Below are 20,706 nucleotides of genomic sequence, written 5' to 3'. Positions count from 1 at the left end.
AATCGTTGGATTGATGCCAACAAGGATGTGAAATGTCTAATGCTCGCCACCATGAGTGCAGATCTGCAGAAAACGTTCATCAACTCAGATGCTTTCACAATCATCAGTGAGTTGAAGAACATGTTCCAAGATCTGGCTCGAGTCGAAAAATTCGAGACTCATAGGCAAATTCTTGAGACCAAGCTTAAGAAAGGCGAGCCCGTAAGTCCACATGTTCTCAAAATGATTGGACTCATTGAGAATATGAGTCGGCTGGATCAGCAATTTTCTCAGGAAATGGCTATAGACACCATCCTCCATTCTCTTCATAGCGGGTATGATCAGTTCAAACTGAACTACAGTATGAATAGTCTGGACAAAACGCTCACTGAGCTTCACGGTATGCTGAAGACCGCTGAAAAGACGCTCAAAAGTGATAAGCAGGATGTGCTTATGGTGCGTGGGGGCAAGTTCAAGAAATCTGGAAAGAAGAGGAATGCTAAGAAATGTGGCAACAAGGCCAGCCCAACTAAGCAAACTGGCGCCAAATCTGTAAAGAGGAAGGTCAGTCAACCCACTTCTGAATCCGAATGCTTCTACTGCAAGAAGAAGGGGCATTGGAAGAGAGATTGCTTGAAGCTAAAGGAAGATCAGAAGAACGGAACAGTCGTTCCATCTTCAGGTATTTTCGTTATAGACTGTATACTTGCTAATTCAACTTCTTGGGTATTAGATACAGGTTGTGGCTCACACTTATGTTCCAATCCACAGGGACTAAGAAGAAGTAGAAAGTTAAGCAAGGGTGAAGTCGACCTACGAGTGGGAAATGGAGCACGGATTGCTGCATTAGCTGTAGGAACTTATTATTTGTCGTTGCCCTCCGGGCTAGTTTTGGAACTGGAAGAGTGTTTCCATGTTCCAAGTCTTACTAAAAACATCATTTCAGTTTCTTGCTTAGATGCTAAGGGATTTTCCTTTTTAATAAAAGACAATAGTTGTTCGTTTTATTTTAAAGAGATGTTTTATGGATCTGCTAGATTAGTCAATGGACTTTATTTATTAGATCACGACAAACAAGTATATAACATAAATACCAAAAAGGCCAAAAGGATGATTCAGATCTCACCTATCTGTGGCATTGTCGATTAGGCCATATAAACTTGAAACGCTTAGAAAGACATCAAAAGGAAGGAATTCTAGAACCATTTGACTTAGAGGATTATGGTAAATGCGAATCATGTTTACTTGGCAAAATGACAAAGCAACCTTTCTCTAAAGTTGGAGAAAGAGCAAATGAACTATTGGGTTTAATCCATACAGATGTATGTGGACCAATGAGTACAAATGCTAGAGGTGGTTTCAGCTACTTTATCACTTTCACTGATGACTTCAGTAGATATGGTTATGTCTACCTAATGAAGCATAAGTCTGAATCCTTTGACAAATTCAAGGAATTTCAGAGTGAAGTAGAGAATCAATTAGGCAAGAAGATTAAGGCACTGCGGTCTGACAGAGGCGGTGAATATCTGAGCTATGAATTTGATGACCATCTGAAAGAATGTGGAATTCTATCAGAATTGACTCCTCCTGGAACACCACAATGGAACGGTGTATCGGAACGGAGGAACAGAACCTTGCTAGACATGGTCAGGTCAATGATGGGTCAGGCCAAACTTCCATTAGAATTTTGGGGACATGCACTAAATACAGCTGCACTCACTATAAATAGAGCTCCGTCTAAAGCTGTCGAAAAGACTCCATATGAATTATGGTTTGGAAAACCTCCAAATGTGTCTTTTCTTAAGATTTGGGGATGTGAAGTATACGTCAAACGATTAATTTCAGACAAACTTCATCCAAAATCTGACAAATGTATCCTTGTGGGCTACGAGCCCTAGCTCCAAGCAATGGCAAGAAGCCATGCAATCTGAATTAGACTCCATGTCTGAAAACCAAGTATGGGATTTGGTCGATTTGCCAGATGGCTACCAAGCCATTGGAAGCAAATGGGTTTTCAAACTGAAAAAGGACAAGGATGGGAAACTTGAAGTTTTCAAAGCTAGATTGGTTGCAAAAGGTTACAGGCAAGTCCACGGTGTGGATTACGATGAAACCTTTTCACCAGTTGCAATGCTAAAGTCTATTCGGATAATGTTAGCAATCGCTGCATATTACGATTACGAAATATGGCAGATGGATGTCAAAACTGCTTTCTTAAACGGCGTTTTAACAGAAACAGCCTGAAGGTTTTGAGGATCCAAAGAATGCTAAAAAGGTATGCAAGCTAAAGAAGTCAATCTACGGATTGAAGCAGGCATCCAGGAGCTGGAATATACGTTTTGATGAAGCAGTCAGTGACTTTGGTTTCATCAAGAACGCAGACGAATCTTGTGTATACAAGAAGGTCAGTGGGAGCAAAATTGCTTTCCTAGTATTATATGTCGACGACATATTACTTATCGGAAATGACATTCCTATGTTGAACTCTGTCAAGATTTGGCTTGGGAAATGTTTTTCGATGAAAGATCTAGGAGAAGCACAATACATATTGGGCATCAAGATTTACAGAGATAGATCTAAAAGGATGATTGGACTTAGTCAAAGCACTTATATCAATAAGGTGCTTGATAGGTTCAAGATGGCGGACTCCAAGCGAGGCTACCTACCCATGTCTCATGGAATAACTCTAAGCAAGACTCAGTGCCCAAAAACACTTGATGAGCGTAGACGAATGAATGGGATTCCATATGCATCATTGATTGGTTCAATAATGTATGCTATGATATGTACACGCCCGGATGTTGCGTACGCACTCAGTGCTACGAGCAGATACCAGTCAGACCCAGGAGAGGCGCATTGGACTGCTGCCAAGAATATTCCGAAGTACCTGAAAAGGCACAAAGATGACTTCCTGGTCTATGGTGGAGATGATGAATTAATTGTTAAAGGCTATACAGACGCAAGTTTCCAAACCGACAAAGATGATTTCAGATCACAGTCTGGGTTTGTCTTCTGCCTCAACGGAGGTGCAGTAAGCTGGAAAAGTGCTAAGCAAAGCACCATTGCGGATTCTACAACTGAAGCGGAGTACATTGCTGCACATGAAGCAGCAAAGGAAGCTATATGGCTAAGGAAGTTCATAGGTGAACTTGGTGTAGTCCCCTCCATTAAAGGACCAATAGCCCAGTATTGTGATAATAACGGAGCTATTGCACAGGCAAAGGAGCCTAGACACCACCAGAGACTCAAGCATGTACTTCGTAGATTTCACCTTCTACGAGAGTTCGTTGAAAGAAAAGAAGTCGAGATAAACAAGATTGGAACTGATGACAACATATCAGATCCATTGACTAAACCTCTGCCGCAGGCGAAGCACAACTCGCACACTGCAGCTATGGGAATCAAGCATATTGGAGAATGGCTTTGATATCCCTGTTTAATGTTTTAAAGTTTTAGAGTTTAAATCTTTGTAAAACATTATTGGTTAATCATTCACAATAAATGAAAAGAATTCATTTTTCCATTTAATTTGTGGTTTATTAAATGATGAGTCCCTTCAATTTGACGATATATTCAAGATAGACTGTCAGGACCAGTCTTGTGACTAAGAAATGTCTATCAAGTGAACTTGAATGTCAAAAGTTGAAAATGGTCCCTAGTAGGAGTTTTCTATAAAATTGGACGCATAGAAAACGTTAGACGATTAGAATGCAAGATGACTAGTAGTTCTGTTTCTTGAACTATGTGGACATGGCAATGTCATAATCATTTGCATAGATACTTACTTTGGGAAGACTAGTATCGGACAAGACATATGAAACTTTACTGTAAGAGATGAAAATCTGTCATAAGTAAATTTCATTAAAATTATTAGACACTAAATCCTCAATACCTGAGTGATTTGAGATTACTTGTTTGAGAACTGGTTGCTTTGACGTTGACCAACCGTCGCACCGTAAAAGGAGGCTATAAAGGCAACGCTCAGGTAATCACCTATCAAACGAAGTCTAATCTCAAGATTGCAAGATTGGGATTGTCCTCCCATAAATCGGGATGAGATGCTTAAAAGTTGTACAAGGCCACTCGGAGAGCTAGAAACTGTGAAATGCATGGCCGTGCTCGGATGAATCATAGGCTATGATTATCTGTTTATTTGATCAGTTGAACTCTGAAACCGAGGAACACCTCTGGACATAATAAGGATGACAACTCTTACCTTATGTTCAAGAGCAAGCATCGAGCGACAAAGGAATTAGGAAATGCACACTTGTCCCTTAGGACAAGTGGGAGACTGAAGGAAATAATGCCCTTGGTCCAAGTATGCATTCTATGTTAAGTCTAATAAATGCGGTTCAGTATTAATTAACAAGTTAATAATTCAGTGAGATCAAGTGAGCTGAATGCCTAGCTAGAGGCCGCTTCAGTTCAAGTGGAATTAATGATATTAATCCACAGCTTACTCTTGACTGAACCCGTAGGGTCACACAAATAGTACGTAAACGGATCAAGTATTTAATGGCATTAAATACTCCATCTATGGATATTCGGAATCGACGGATCTTGGTTTCAGTGGGAGCTGAGATCGTCACAGGCAAGAAATGAATGCTCCGGAAACGATGATATTGCCGGAAACGGAAATATGGATCGTATCGGAAATATAAATATTATCCAAGTCGTAGATGTTGCCGGAAACGGAAACATGGTACGTATCGGAAAATATTATCGGAAATGGAAATATTGCCGGAATCGGAAATATTGCCGGAAACGGAAATATTGTCAGAATCGGAAATATTGCTGGAATCGGAAAATAATTCCGGAAACGGAAATATTAAATATTTGTTCGAAACGGAAATTAATTCCGGAATCGGAAATATTAAATATTGTTCGTATCGGAAATGAATTCCGGAATCGGGAAATTAATCGGAAGCGTATCGTACGAATTAGCATCGGACGAGGCCTGCCAGACGAAGGCCCAGCACGAAGCCGGGCCATCGCCCAGCAAGCCAGCGCGCCACAACGCACCAGCCAAGGCTGCGCCAGGCCCACCGCAAGGCAGGCCCAGCGCGCGCCAACTCTGCGGCAGCGTGTGGGCCTCGCAGCAATGGGCTGCGAGCTCGCGGGCTGCGCGCGCGCGCATGGCGCCCCTCGTGGGCTGCTGTGCGTGCGTGTGTGTTGGTGTGCTATACGAATCCTAAAGCTATCAGGTTTCGACTAATGATTAAATTCCTAAACCTAAAAGGATGAATTAATTAAATAAGAATTCTATTAGGATTCTAATTTAATTAATTCGTATCCTAATAGGATTACGATTCCCTTTCCATGCCTCTATAAATAAAGGCCTAGGGTCATTATTTTAGTGAGAGATTCAAGTATTCAAAGTGATTTTTGAGAGCAAAAATTCAGTCATACAATTGCCTATACTAGCCGAAAATTCTAAGTACCTTAAGGGCGATCCTAGTTGGTCAAGCTTAAGGCGGATCCGGACGTGCTGTGGACTATCTACGGAGGGACGACACTTGGAGTCCTAAAGACTTGTTCTTGTTCGGTTCGGGCGCAGCTAGGGAAGGCACGCAACAAAGTGTATGCATCTAAACTATGCTAAATGATTATGTGTAAATAATATGCTTTCCTGGCTTTATGGTTTTTCCGCATGATTTATGAATTGTCATATGTATCATAACCTAACATGGGCCTGCCCAGTTGGGTTTGAATTTTCCCCTTGGGTCCATGATGCTTTTGCGAAGGGCTTTCAGGACAAGCTCGCCTTCCTTGATGTTTCGGGTTCTGACCCTCTTGTTGAAATGTCTGGCCACTCGGATCTGATAGACTTGTACATGGTGAGCCGCCTAAAGTCGACGCTCATCGAGCATGATTAGCTCGTCATACCTAGCTTGTACCCATGCAGCTTCTGGGATTTTTCTTTCGAGAACTATCCTTAGAGAAGGTATCTCCAGCTCGATAGGTTGTACTGCCTCCATTCCATAGACCAATTAGAATGGGGTTGCACCAGTTGAAGTGTGAATTGAAGTTCGATACCCCCACAATGCGAAGTGCAGCTTCTGGGGCCAGTCCTTGTAATTGGTAGTCATTTTCATGATGATGGTCTTGACATTCTTGTTGGCTGCTTCGACTGCTCCATTGGTTTGTGGGCGATAGGGCGAAGAGCGATGATGTTGAATTTTGTACTCGGTGAATAGATCTTCACACTCTCCTTTAAAATGGGTTCCCTGGTCACTGATGAACTCGTGAGGAACGCCGTATCTGCATATGATGTTTTCTTGTATGAACTGGGCCACTTGCTTGGAACCCAAACTTTGAATGACCTGGCCTCGACCATTTGGTGAAGTAGTCGATAGCCACTAGTATGAACTCATGACCCCCGGTACCCGTTGGAGTGACTTTGCCAATGACGTCGATACCCCAGGCTGAGAATGGCCACGGTGATGATTGAGAGTGTAGCAATGATGGAGGAATGTGCTTTAGGTTCGCACACTTTTGACAGGTAGGACATTTCTTGACAAAGAAGTAGCATTCCCATTCGAGGGTAGTCCAGTAGTATCGAGCCCTGATGATCCTGAGGGTAAACATTTTCCCGTTCATGTGGGTGCCACAGACTCCAGCATGTATGTTGTCCATGACTCTTTGAGCTTCGTGCTTGTCAACACATCAGAGGTTAGGGCCGCTAAGGGACCTCTTGTATAGAATGCCGCTTTCTATGATGAAATTGGCTGATTGTAGTCGTAGAGCCCTTTGATTCTTGCTTGAAAAGTGCGGGGATACTCTGAATTTTGCAGATACCTTTGAATGTCTGTAAACCAAGGTTCATCTATGTCTTGCTCGACGTCGACAATAGCATGGATATATGCTGCTTCTTGACGTGTTTCAATTGTAAGTGGCATTTCGGCCGTGCCGTTTGGAATGTTGATCATTGAGGCCAGCTTTGCCAGTGCATCGGCAAATTAGTTCTCCTCTCTCGGGAGGTATGTATAGCGAAGCTCTTCTACTTGCTCAGACAACTTCTCAAGATAGGACTGGTATGGAGCCAAGCTCTCGCTCCTTACTTTCCATTTGCCGGAATTTGATTAATGATTAGGGAGGAATCCCCGTATACTCGAAGTTTCTGGACACCTAATGCTAAGGCGGCTTCCATGCCCATAATGCATGCTTCATATTCTACCGCATTGTTTGTGACGTTGAATTGCAGTTTGCTGATATAGGAATGACAGTCGGCTAGGAAGTTCGAGATTGCTGAAACCTTGATAGACTTTTGCGGGATGTATTTGAGATCGAATTCTGCTTGCATGACCAACCACCTGGACAATCGTTCGTTGAGAGCTGGTTTTTCGAACAAGTACTTAAGAGGATCTGTTTTGCTGATTACGTGCACTGTATGGGAGAGCATGTAGTGCCGTAGTTTCTTTGTAGCCCAAACCAAGGCGATTCTAAGTTTCTCGAGCTGAGTGTATCTGGTCTCGTACTCGATCAACCTTTTGCTGATGTAGTATACGGCGTTCTCCTTGCCTTCAATTTCTTGGGTGAGCTTGGCCCCAATTGCTGATTCTGTCATTGTATGGTAAAGCCTGAGGGGAATCCCTGGCATAGCTGGCTTTAGCACTTGTGGATTGGAAAGATAGTCTTTTATAGTATTGAATGAATGCTGACAATCCCCGTCCCAGACCTTGGGTTCGCTTTTACGGAGCTTTTGAAATATCGGTTCACATATCATGGTGAGCTTTGAAATGAACCTACTGATGTATTGCAGTTTGCCGAGAAACCCCCGAATCTCCTTTTCGTTCGCTGGCGGCTTCATCTCTTGAATGGCCTTGATTTTTGAAGGATCATCCTCTATGCCACGAGAGCTGATAACATATCCGAGCAACTTGCCTGAGGTTACCCCGAATGCGCACTTTTGAGGATTGAGCCTCATGTTGTATTGCCTGAGCCTGTTGAAAAACTTTTGAAGTACTGAGGTATGCTCGTGTCGCTCTTTGGATTTGACCATCATGTCATCGACATACACCTCAATTTCCTTGTGAATCATATCGCTCATGATGGTTGTGGCAGTTCTTTGGTAGGTTGCCTTTGCGTTCTTTAGTCCGAACGGCATGACTGTGTAGCAATATGTACCCCACTGAGTGATGAAGGTTGTCTTCTCCATGTCTTCCTCTGCCATGGGAATCTGATTGTAGCTTGCATACCCGTCCATAAAAGAAAGTAAGGCATGATTTGCGGTGTTGTCGACCAAGATGTCGATGTGAGGCAATGGAAAACCGTCTTTAGGGCTGGCCCTGTTATGATCTCTGTAGTCCACGCACATTCTTACTTTGTCGTCTTTCTTTGGAACTGGGACGACATTCGCGATCCATTCCGAATATTTTGCTTCTCGAATAAACCGGCCTCTAGCTGCTTGGAGACCTCTTCTTGAATTTTGAGGGAAACGTCCGGTTTCATGCGACGGAGTTTCTGCTTAATGGGCTTTGAACCTGGAATGAGGGGAATTGTATGCTGACCGATGCTTGGATCAACCCCTGGCATATCATGATAGGACCATGCGAAGACGTCTATGTACTCTGAAAGTAGCTTGATAAGATCATCCCGCTCTTCTTGAGATAGAGTCAAACCAATCTGAACTAGTTTTGGATCACTGCTGTTAGAAAGGTTGATTTTTTCTGTTTCCTCAATTACGGGCGTCCTGTTTTCATGATTTTCGATAGCTTTTAGAATTTCAAGGTCAGTTTCTTGTGAAGCAAAGTTGTTTGGATTAGGATTGTGTTTTGAATTAGAAATCGAAGAGTAGGTAGAAATTGAAATGTTATTGAAATCGGCAATCATTACATCGACTGTTTTGACTTGAAGCTCGGCCTTTAGAGGCTCTTGATTGATGCAAGAATCTAGTCCTAGACTCTTAGACTCATTGCTAGACTCGAAAATTGAAAGACAGACTCTAGACTTGGACAAAGACACTAATCGTAAAGATAGTTCTCGGGGTATTCCCAGACATCCGCGTCATCGTCGTAATCATCAAAGACGGGGCTACATGCACAGGTCTTCAGGGCTTGATCCCAGACTTGGTCCCAGGTGCTGTAGGGAAATGCGGCGAAGCTGCCTTTGCATGAAGTGTTGAGCCCTAAGAGGAACATTCCTCACCATCTTGCCCTCTGGCAGCTCAGGCTCGATTGTACGGGCAGAGATTGCCCACCTGTAGTAGTATTCTTGGATACACTCATCTTTTTCCTGGCGTACAGTCGGCTTTTGTTCGATGGAAGTGTCTCGGAAGCTCGAACCTTTGAGGGTGAGGCAGTCCAATATTTCCTCGAACCAAGGCTCTCCGAATAGTAAATCGAAGTTGGCATGCGCATCGATAACTAGGAATTCAGCACTGTTGTAATAGGTGTCAAAGGAGAAGACCAATTCGAGGACTCCCAGGACTTTGTTTGTGTCATTTTGGAGTTTGACGGTCTGTTGAGCACTCAGCATGAGATCGTATTCGGAGAAGCCCAAAGCCTTCAAGGTGGGGAGGGGACAGATGTTCTCTTGAATGTCGGTGGTTACCCTAGGTTCGGGGATCACCCAGTTTTGAGCACTTGGAAGGAGATGGCAGAAGCTTGGAACCATCAGCTCGTAACCTGGCTTGTATATTGTAGAGATTAAGTTGCATGGAAATTTTTCTTCTTCATCTTCACAGTCATAGGAGATGGCTTGGACCGAGGGAGTTTATTTTGCTCCCGGAGGTAGGGGTAAGGTCTTGTTGTCGACCATGTTCTGGATCAGATGCTTAAGCTTGTAGCAGTCTTCGATGTCATGACCCTTCCCTTGATGGTACTTGCAATGGGCTGCCGGATCCCAGCTCTTGGATCGCTTGTCGACTGGAGGATCGGGTGTTGGCTTGATTGGTGCTATGACTTGCTTTTCGACCAGCCGATCGAATGCCTTGCTGTAAGACATTCCGAGGTTTGTGAAAACCCTTTGTGGTCTGCCCTGAAAGTTGCGCTGGTTGGCATTGTTCTTGAAATTGTTTGGCTTTGGACCTTGAGGAGCCTCTACAGCGTTGACCTCGTGAACCTTGTGTGTCGCTTCAGGTCTCTTACCCTTCCACTTTTCAGCTTGTGGAGCCGAGGCTGTCGGTGCTTTCATCAGGTCATCCTCTATGTCGACCCCGATGTCGTAGGTTCTCTTGAAGCTCTCCAAGCCTAGAAACTTCATGTGAGTATTGTATTTCGGAAGAAGACCAGCAATAAAGATCTTGACCAGTTCTCTCTCGGAGGGTCGAGTCACCATCTGGGACGCCATTTCTCTCCACCGGTTGAGGTAAGTAGTGAAGCCTTCCTGAGGCCCTTGCCTGAGAACCTCTAGCTCCCTTAGAATAGTTTGAAGTTGAATGTTGGGCTGATACTACTCCATGAATGCTCGAGCACCTGCTTCCCATGTACATGTTTGATGTTCCTTGAGTGAATAGTACCATTTCTGGCAGACTGGTTCCAGAGACATGGGAAATACCACGGGGTATAGTTCGAGTTCGACTCCCTTGATGGCCATTGTAGCTCTGAAGTTCTTGAGGTGATATTTAGGATTGTCGGTGGACTTGAACTTTGGAATGTCATTGGCGGAGAATTTGTCTGGCAGATTCGCCTTCCCCTTGAGGTTGTCTTCCATTGAGGTGTCAAAATAGTTCTCTTGATTGGTAACCTTACTGACCAGGCTCTCGATTTTCTTGGTTAAGTCATCGATGGGTGCAACTTGTTCCACAATACCCAGTCGGTTGCTTATGCTCTCTACGTTGGTGCTGAGACTGGCGACAGCTGCCATGAGCTGGGTGAGTTTGATCGGGGGCAGACATTTGGACTGATTCTTGAAAGGGACTGGAAGTTTGATTTGTAGGAGATGAACTGGTTGCTCGTTCGTTGCCGGCTATGAGTGAGGCTAGGGCTGATGGAGTTCTTTTCAACCTCTCTCCTCTTCGGCGAACCCACAGGATCCTTGGACACCTAGTTAGGACACACCACATGATTTATAACTTTGGAACTTGAACTTCCCGACACATGATATGATATTCATGCAATGTATGAGACCTAGACTTGACTCTAAGTGCCACTCCGAAGATTCGGGATTTTTGGATTTTGTACTTGTATTCGGGATTTGCAACCCGTTGGAAGTGTTTGAGAGGAGCCTTCGTTCTTTTGTAGAAGTTGACTCTCTGTATTAGGACTTGGAATATCGAAAAAGAATATTTCGACCTATTGGAAATTGAACTATTTTAGGGGAGTTTCAACCCATCGAGAATTTGGAAATTGGACTTGTACTAGGAGATTACTTTGTATTGTTTCAAGGGAATTTCAACCCGTCAATATTTTAGGGGATTTCAACCCGTTGGACTTGGAGTATTTGAAGGGAATTTCAACCCAATTGAAAGGGAATTGATTTTGTATTATTTCAAGGAAATTTCAACCCGTCAATATTTTAGGGGGATTTCAACCCATTGGATCTTGGAATATTTTAGGGGAATTTCAAGCCATGGAATGGAATTTTGAACTTGTATTATTTCTGGGGAGTTTCAACCCGATTGGATTTCGAAGTATTTTAGGGGGATTTCAACCCATTGGACCTTGGAATATTTTAGGGGAATTTCAACCCATTGGATTTACCCATAATAGAATTTGAATTTGTACTATTTCAAGGGATTTTCAACCCATTGGAAGTTTTTTGAGGGATCGAATTTGTATTATTTCAGGGGAGTTTCAACCCATGATAGAATTTAAGTTTGTACTATTTCAAGGGATTTTCAACCCATTGGAAGTATTTTTGAACTTTGAATTGAGAGCAATGGAAAGCAAGGATTTGTAGCTTGAAGATGAGTTTGAAGTTTGAATTTGATTCGAAGTTTGAACATTGAAATGGGAAAGAGGCATTTTTGTATAGAGTATGAGATGTTTAAATTTGAACATTCCGGCGTCACGCCATTGGACTCGAAATTGGGAAAGTCCGGCATCATGCCGCCGTGGACTTGGAACTTTGAAGTGTTTGATCATGTAATTTTGAATTTGAAATTTAATGAGGAAAATCCGGCATTACTCCATCATGGAATTGGAATTGGAAAGTTTCGGATATGGGACTTGAGATTCGAAAGATTGAATATAGGAATTTTGAACTTGAGGTTTGGAATATGGAATGAAAAAGTCGGCATTACGACGGCATGAACTCGAACATTTGAACTTTGAGGTTTTGAACTTGAAATTGGTAATTTGAACTCGAGGTTTTGAAGGATGGAATTGAACCCTTGAATACTTGAACTAGAATTGAATTTTTTGAACTTGGAAATTGGATGCTTGAACTAGAAAATCCGGCGTGACGCCGTTGGAATTTAAAATTTTGGACTAGAAAATCCGGCATTATGACGCCGTTGGATTTGAATTTTGAAATTGAAACTTGAAATTTGGACTAGAAAATCCGGCATTATGATGCCGTTGGATTTGAATTTGAAATTGAAACTTGAAATTTGGCCTAGAAAATCCGGCATTATGACGCCGTTGGATTTGAATTTGAAATTGAAACTTGAAATTTGGACTAGAAAATCCGGCACTATGACGCCGTTGGATTTGAAATTGAAACTTGAAATTTGGACTAGAAAATCCGGCATTATGACGCCGTTGGATTTGAATTTGAAATTGAAACTTGAAATTTGGACTAGAAAATCCGGCATTTTGACGACGTTGGATTTGAATTTGAAATTGAAACTTGAAATTTGAACTAGAAAATTCGGCATTATGACGCCGTTGGATTTGAATTTGAAATTGAAACTTGAAATTTGGACTAGAAAATCCGGCATTATGACGCCGTTGGATTTGAATTGTAAATTGAAACTTGAAATTTGGACTAGAAAATCCGGCATTGTGACGCCGTTGGATTTGAATTTGAAATTTGGCATTTGTGCGTGAGGCGTGGTTGAGGGTTTTTGAATCAAATGGAGTGGCACTCCTAAAAGACCTTAAATCGGCGATTTAGATGCATGAGGCTTGAATGATGCTCCTAGGGGTTTGGTTTCCTAGTTGGAGGCTAATTGGTTTTGGCAAAGCTAGAACTCGAGGTTAGTCATTCACGCGTGCAAAGACGCCCGCACAATGCACAAATAGCACGTTGTCACACTAGTCATGAATATGAATGCGACATGCAAAGTTCTCAACCTCAGGTCGGTCTAAGTTTTGTATGATGCAAGTGGTCGGCTTTGGGTGTCAAAAGGGTACTTGACTAAGAGACGGATCCGGCGACAACTTGCACATCCGCCTAAGGGACGTGCTTGTCGGCAGACGGCCTCCATACTTGACATCGGGAATGTCAAGTAAATGCCAAGTTTCGGTAGGCGCGAAAATGGTCACACACTTTGGTCGGGAACCGTATGGAGAGTCACCATTTCGTTGCCCCCGGGGCTAGCCCGAATGTGGAACACATCCGTTTGGGCAAAGGTAGAAATTCATTTTGCACAAATATGGTTTTCGAAAAATGCATGAAATGCCTAGAAATTGAAACTTGAAATCGCACTTGAATAATGTATTTGAAAATCTCGTTTTTCGACATTCGTTCTCAAGGTTTGGGAGCGTCCTTCAAAGTACATAAATAGACTGACTCCCACTTAAAACTCGAGCAAAATATGGGCAGAAAGCCACTGTGAGCCACTGTGCTGGATGCAGACAGTGGCGTTGGGCGCAGGTGGCTGCGCCTGGCGCCAGTGCTGGCATCCAGAACTTAAGCAGATAAGTGGCTTGATGCTCAAAGTCTGCTCGTATTTTCGAAGTTGAAATCAGGAACTCCCCAGTTGAGTCGCCAGAATTGTAGGGGGTGTTTTTGGAGTTTACCCCTACGGGGGCGGTTGTTTTAGAAACCTTCGTATTTTGTACTTTGTAGGAGTCGCCACCAAACATTGTTTAGGGTCTTGTTTGGAAAGACCGCAAATGACTCTATTAGGATAAGACTTGAATCTTCGAAACGGATGGGTGAGATCCGGGCAAGGGAACGAGATGCTTATTCCGCGAGCTTTAGAAATTATTCGAGTGCGTGACACAACATTTCGAAAATACCCTAGTTTAGACTATGTGGGTTTGAATTTTGGACAAATGGAATTTCTACTTTGTATGGCGGTCACTTTGCTTTAAAGTTAATTTAAGGGAACCTAAGATCGGTTTGTCCAAGAAATTATCTTTGTTAAGCGTGATGTAACCTTGTATTTTGTTGTATTTAGCATGTGCGGTGATGAAAGCAATAAAGCAAATAAAGCAACATCACAATAGTAAATAAGTGCGGAATTAGTAAATACAAGACCCCCTAGAGATGGACTAGGGAGTAGGTCCACATTTCCTAGAAGGACTAGGAAAGTAAAATTGCGGAATTGAAATGCGTTATTGAAAGTGCGGAATTGAAAGGTGCGGAATTGAAGTTGCGGAATTCAAAGGTGCATAATTGAAATTGCAATATTGAAAGGTGCATAATTGAAATTGCAATATTGAAATTTGTACTTGGGCACATGAGATCCGAACGCCAAACGGCTACTTAAAAATAAGTGCGCTCGACCCGAATTCAAAACCAAAAATCTCAACTTGGGAGAAGTTGTTCACCCCAAGTATCCTAGATTTTTCATATAGGACTTGAACTTGAAAGCTTGAAACTTGAAATAGTGAACTTGAAATACTTGAACTTGAACTTGAAATATTGAACTTGAACTTGAAATATTGAAATTGAACTTGAAATATTGAAATCAAGAGATTTGAACCTCAAAGATCGGGCCTTTTAATGTTGAAAAGGTTAGATCTTTGATATGCTCTTTCTTTGAAAGGATCCTAGTTTAGGGAAGTAGTCATGAGCAAGCCTAAACATTGTTGGATCTTGAAATTTGAAAACTTGAACTTGTATATTGAAAAATGGAGTCTTGAATCTCAAACAATAAACCTTTAAAAGTTAGAAAGGCATCATCTTTGATTACTCCATGCTTGAAAATGATTCTAGTTCAAAGAAGTGATTACAAACAACTTTGAACATCCTTGAATCTTGAAAGTTTGCATTTTTGTATTTTGAAAAGTTTGGATTTTGAAAAGATGTATGATTGTTGCAAGTGACATTTTTAAGAGTAAAAATGCCAACTTACTAATCATTTTGAAAATAGAAAATCAAGACATCATTGAATAGATTAAGGTTGGGATTCGGAATTACTAGTTAGGTTTAGGCAAGCTTTCCGATTAGAACTCCCAATTGCTTAAAGCTTGAAGATTGTATGGTATTATTTGGAGAATTTTGTATTTATTTTTGTATTGAATATTGAGGTGCAATTTTTGTATTACGACGTTATGTCTTGAATTTCGCCTCCCTTAATGCTGGGATTTAGGGGGTTTTTATAGGAGGAATGGCTGCTAAACGCCAGCCATTGCCAGCGCAGCACGCCGAAGCAGCGCCCAGCGCTGGTGACTTGGCGTGAGTGCTGCCAAAACAAGGACGCGGGCTCCGTCCTTGATTTGTCTTGTATTGATGTACCTTCGTACGAATAGTACGATGCGTGGCAAGTAGTGTTTGTTTGGGTGTTAAGACTTGATTTTGCATCTAAAAACAAGCCGTTTCGGGTTTTGAATTTCGGTTTTACGGGACGAGGCCCGGCTTGCTCGGTTTTGTGGGTCGGCGCCCGAATTTGACTTGCCTTATATGATTTTGAGTGGAAAAGGCTTAATAAACCAATGGAATGGTCTACTAGATGAGATTGTACTTGGATTTTGAAATTGGTTTTTGAAAATTGTATTTTGTACCGAGTTCCGGAAGGGGAACGGCCTCGGGGATTAGATTGTGGCTCTTGGATTTTTGACATGCTTTTAGCAATTGGAATTTCCGCACGGAGTTGCTCCAATTACCTAACAAGGATAATGGTATCGTCATCATCCCAATGGGGAGACACAAATTAGGTGTCTACACTTGGCAATATTCTTTTCTCTAAGCTACAGGTGAGGAAGGCAGAATTCGATGGTGAAGGCGTGTGCACGATGAGCACTGTGCACCGGAAATAAAACGACATAAGAAATACACAAAACGTGCGTGTTTCATTAAATCCCGAAAAAAAAGAGCAATTCCCTTGAAAAAAAGAACAATTCTCTTAAACGAAATAACATTGAAGGCTTTGTTCTTTCCAGCTATGTTTTTCGAGTTTTTATTTGATTCATTGTTCTTTTCACTCCTTTTTGCGAGTACATATTCTTCTGGATTTTATGTTTTTGAAATCAAACTGTGAAGAGGAAAGAGAAAGTGCGAACTAGATTTTCTAAATTGATTTTTAGAGAGAGAAAGCAATGGAAATTTCGCAATATTCATTGATTTTTCTGCTTCACACATCAAATTCAATTGATTTTTCTTTTTCAAATCTGAATTCTGCAGCTGATAATCATATTTTGGAAGGTAATTTTCCAATTTTGTGATAAAAAATTGCATGTTTTTAATGATTTTGATGAATTTGATTTTGTTATAGTGTTTTTGATTATTTTGAAGAATTTGATTTTGTAATAATTGTGTTTTGATGATTTTAATGAATTTGATTATATAATAGCACGTTGATTTTGATTATGTAATTACGCTTTTTTTTACAAAAAAGAAAAGTTTTACGTATTTAAAGAACATATGCTCGTATTAGAAGAACAATTTCATTATAGTAGAGAAATAGACCATTTGTGTTTCATATATAATTTGTTCTTTTTCTTATTATTTTCAATTTCATTTGCGTTTTATAATTTTTTCTTTTCTTTTATTTTGTTCTTTTTCGTATTATTTTCTATTTATCATTTGTTCTTTTTATTGTGTTCTTTTTCTTATTTTTATATATGTTAACTTATAAATTTTCAGATATTATGAATAATGCTTGATAATTCAGAACAAGATTATGCTAATGATGATCCAGAATCGATCATATGTTATTGTGGACCAAGATACTTGACTTGTTCTTTAGTATTTCATTTGTTCTTTTTATAATATTCTGTTAAAAGAACAAAATAAAAACACGTGCACAGTTCTCATTATGCACTCTTTAAGACTTTTTCATTTCTCCTTCTCAATTCTTCTTTCATTCTAATTCCTGTTTTTTCATTTCCATTTTTCAATACATGAGAAATTTCATTCTATATACATGAGAAATTTCTTACGGTAAGAACCTCAAATTTGCATATTTTTTGAACTAAATGTAAATCTTTTTTGAACTAAATGTGCTTCATATTTCAATCGTATGAATTGTGCATATTTTTGAAACTAACTGTACATATTTTTATACTCAAATGTTATGTGCATATTTTTTGACCAGAATGTGCATTTTTTTCGTTTTCAGAAAATCAAAAATTTTATTCTTAATTTTATAAAATAGCAGTGCATATTTAGTTAAAAAAATATGCACATATGCACATATACATCTATACTAATATTTTAAAACACAATATTTTACTTGCCATGTGTCCACTTTTTGAATTTCTATTTTTTTTCTTTAATTGATTTACCGTTGAAATCCTAATTTTACTTTGGAAAAAAAAATGCATGACTCTAAAACATATTTTTTTGCATTAACGTTGTATATATTCATAACATCCTGATCCTATTTCATCATTGGTAGGAATAAATTGATTAGTTGATTATCTCATAACCATTAGTCATTTTAGAATCTTAGAAATACATTTTAGAGATAGAAAGAGGAGATGATTTATATTCTCTCAACATAAGAGAGATTTTTAGAGAGAGAAAGAGTGAGATAATAAGTTAAAGAGTAAAAAAATATATTTCTCCTTCTTCTCTCTCTCTAAATTCCCCCTGGATTGTTTCTCTTTAGTTGGAAATGAGTGAATTAAGCAAAATTATAGTTTAATATATGTAGCTTTCGACAAAAATATGATCAACATCAAGAGAATCGCAAGAGTGCATGATATTTTCGAGGATTTTGCTGATTGAGATTAGTTTTTGAAGAGTTTAAGATATTCATGTTGCCGATGAGTTTTGATCGAGTGTTTAAGGTACACTTCCTTGTGCTTTTATATAATGTTCTTTTGCATAACTTGATTGTCTCACTCTACATAATTTGTTCATAAAATGTTGTTTTAAACCTATAGAGTGTTCTTTTTTATACAGGTAATAATAATAATGTTTTTAATCAATCTATTTGTAACTGAATTATTAACATAATTAACGTTTAAAAAGAACAAATATACATTTTAAAAGAACATAAATCTCGTTTTAAGTCTAACATAATTATTTTTTTTATTAAATTAGGACTCACTTTCAAATTAAAAGAATAAATTATACTAAAAGAACAGTTTAAAAAGATAGAGGTGGGTAACAGAGCGGGGATGCATTATATTTTTTTTACCTCTCAAGACGTGGATATGGAGGTTGATTACTATTCCTACAGTGGTGGCGGGGATGAGGATGTCAAATTTAGGCGTGTACGGGTGTAAAGGCTCCGCCACGCCCCAAAGTCATATCTAGTTGAATAATGTAGGGTAGGTGTTAAGTGATCGGGTAATGAGGTAGATGGGGCGACCTTATCGGAAATGAAGGGTGAATGAGAATGTCTTTACGCTTAACACAGATGATGAATGGGGATAAAAGTAATTTTGCCTATGTATTTGTTTTATTTTTCTTAAAAATTAGGACATCGATTATGACAATAATAAATTTATCCATCATTAATATTAGGATAATTTTTATAAGCGATATTTTGACGATAAATTTCTACGAATATAGTTTAGATTTTATATAAATTTATATTTATATTATAAATCGTGCATCGCATGAGTACTATACTAGTTATTTATACTATAAGAGAGACAAATCAAAGAGCGATATTTATAAGCTCCCCATCCACTTCCCTCTATTTTAGTATAATACGGTATAGATTTTCAATTTCCAGAATAAGTAATAGAGCGATTTCCGATAAAAATGCTAGAAGAATCTGAAATTATAAAAATATGCCCCATTTTATTTTATTTCCCTTTCTATCATCCACGTAAGTAAGAAAATCGTTTCACTTTTTTTTTTAGTCAACATAAAACCTCCAACCGAATAAGCGGTTATATATTTGATGAGTTAAAAAGTGATACTGCAAGTGCACAGCGTCTGTTGTTAGCAGATACTTTGCAAATACGGGTCGATCCCACAGGGAGACAAGTTCAATTAGTTTTTGACCAATTATACGAACTATTTCAATAAACGAAAGTTGAATTTGGTTTATAAACTAATGAAACTAGAGAAATAATATAAACGTTGGATTTATAAATGAATTAAAGGTCTAGGGCATCTGTTCGGTTCACCATGCTTATACCAATACAAGAACACAAATCAATTTGACAATGAATAAACTAAGCCGAGTAATTAAAGTACATGTTAATCCTACGGTCGGGTCTTAACACTTTCAATTCAACATATGCAGTACGGTCGCTAGCATAATCAGAATCGCCAACTGCACCAAGCCTCTAAGAATTTGATCTTTCAATTCTAATTCCTATTAGCTAGATAATCAATCCATGATATTGAACAATTACATGAATCAACAATTAAAACAAATCAATTGGAATTACTCAAACAATAATCTATAAATTTACAAACTTTAATGCATAACAATCATGGTATAAACATGGCTTCCCTTACTTAGCCCTAGAAAACGACTACTCGCTCATAATTGAATTAACAAACATGAAAGAAATAATAAACATGAATTCCATAATCAAAGGACAAATTATTCTAAGGAACCAAAACAATAATAATGAATTAAAGAAAAAAAATAAAAAATTACCTCTAGATTGATGAATTAAAGAAAGGAAAAAGCTAGGTTTCAACGAAAAAGAGAACAAAAATGACGTGAAAAAGGAATTCTAGGAAAAGTAAAACATAAGGGAAATAAAAGCATAAGGGAAATAAATTAATTCCCTTGAAGTATTTATATGCTTCCTAAATTCTAAACAAAATAGGAAATAATAATAATTACATAAGTTACGATTTAATTGAACGATCACGAAAAGAACGCACATGATTCCGCGCGGAATTCAGTTGGGCGCAGAAACCAGCGGGCCCGCTGGTCGGTTGCTGGTTTTCGCGCCCACGGAGAAGAGTCGGGCTAGCGTTGTGGGCTGTTGGCGAATCGGATAGTCGAGTCACCTTATTTATGTCATAACTTTTGTTCTACAATGCATATAGGGACGTGTGACCTATCGTTGGTAAGCTCTTTAAGCCTACTTTCTAGCCCAATCAAATCGTCTCGTTCCGACATGTAGAACTTGAGATATCATCAGAAGAGTGAACACTTTTTCGTTTTGATTCTTAGAAAAATAACGTTTAGCTTCGTTGTTGACTTAAAATTATCCCTAGAGACATGTAATGATCCTCAAGTCAACATCCCATCCGTTCATCATTCAAATCAACTCAAAACACTCCAAAAGCATCCAAATGACCGTAAAATCACCTGAAACATTAAAGAAAACGTAAATGGGGCGTAATAGAGTACAACAACGATACCTTATGCAAATGTGACCCTAAATGCAACTAAAATGATATAAATGCCTAATAATGCAACCTAAATGCGCCTAAAATACCCTATACAAATACGACTCATCAAATTCCCACAAGCTAGATTATTGCTTGTCCTCAAGCAACACTAAACCAAAGATAGAGAAATAAGAAGCACATGACTTTCATAAAACCATGGTAAGACCAACCCAACTCTCGAGCAAACAATCA

This window comes from Spinacia oleracea, chromosome 1 (assembly GCF_020520425.1).
Source record: "Spinacia oleracea cultivar Varoflay chromosome 1, BTI_SOV_V1, whole genome shotgun sequence".
NCBI lineage: Eukaryota > Viridiplantae > Streptophyta > Magnoliopsida > Caryophyllales > Amaranthaceae > Spinacia > Spinacia oleracea.
This window is presented reverse-complemented; position numbering follows the sequence as displayed.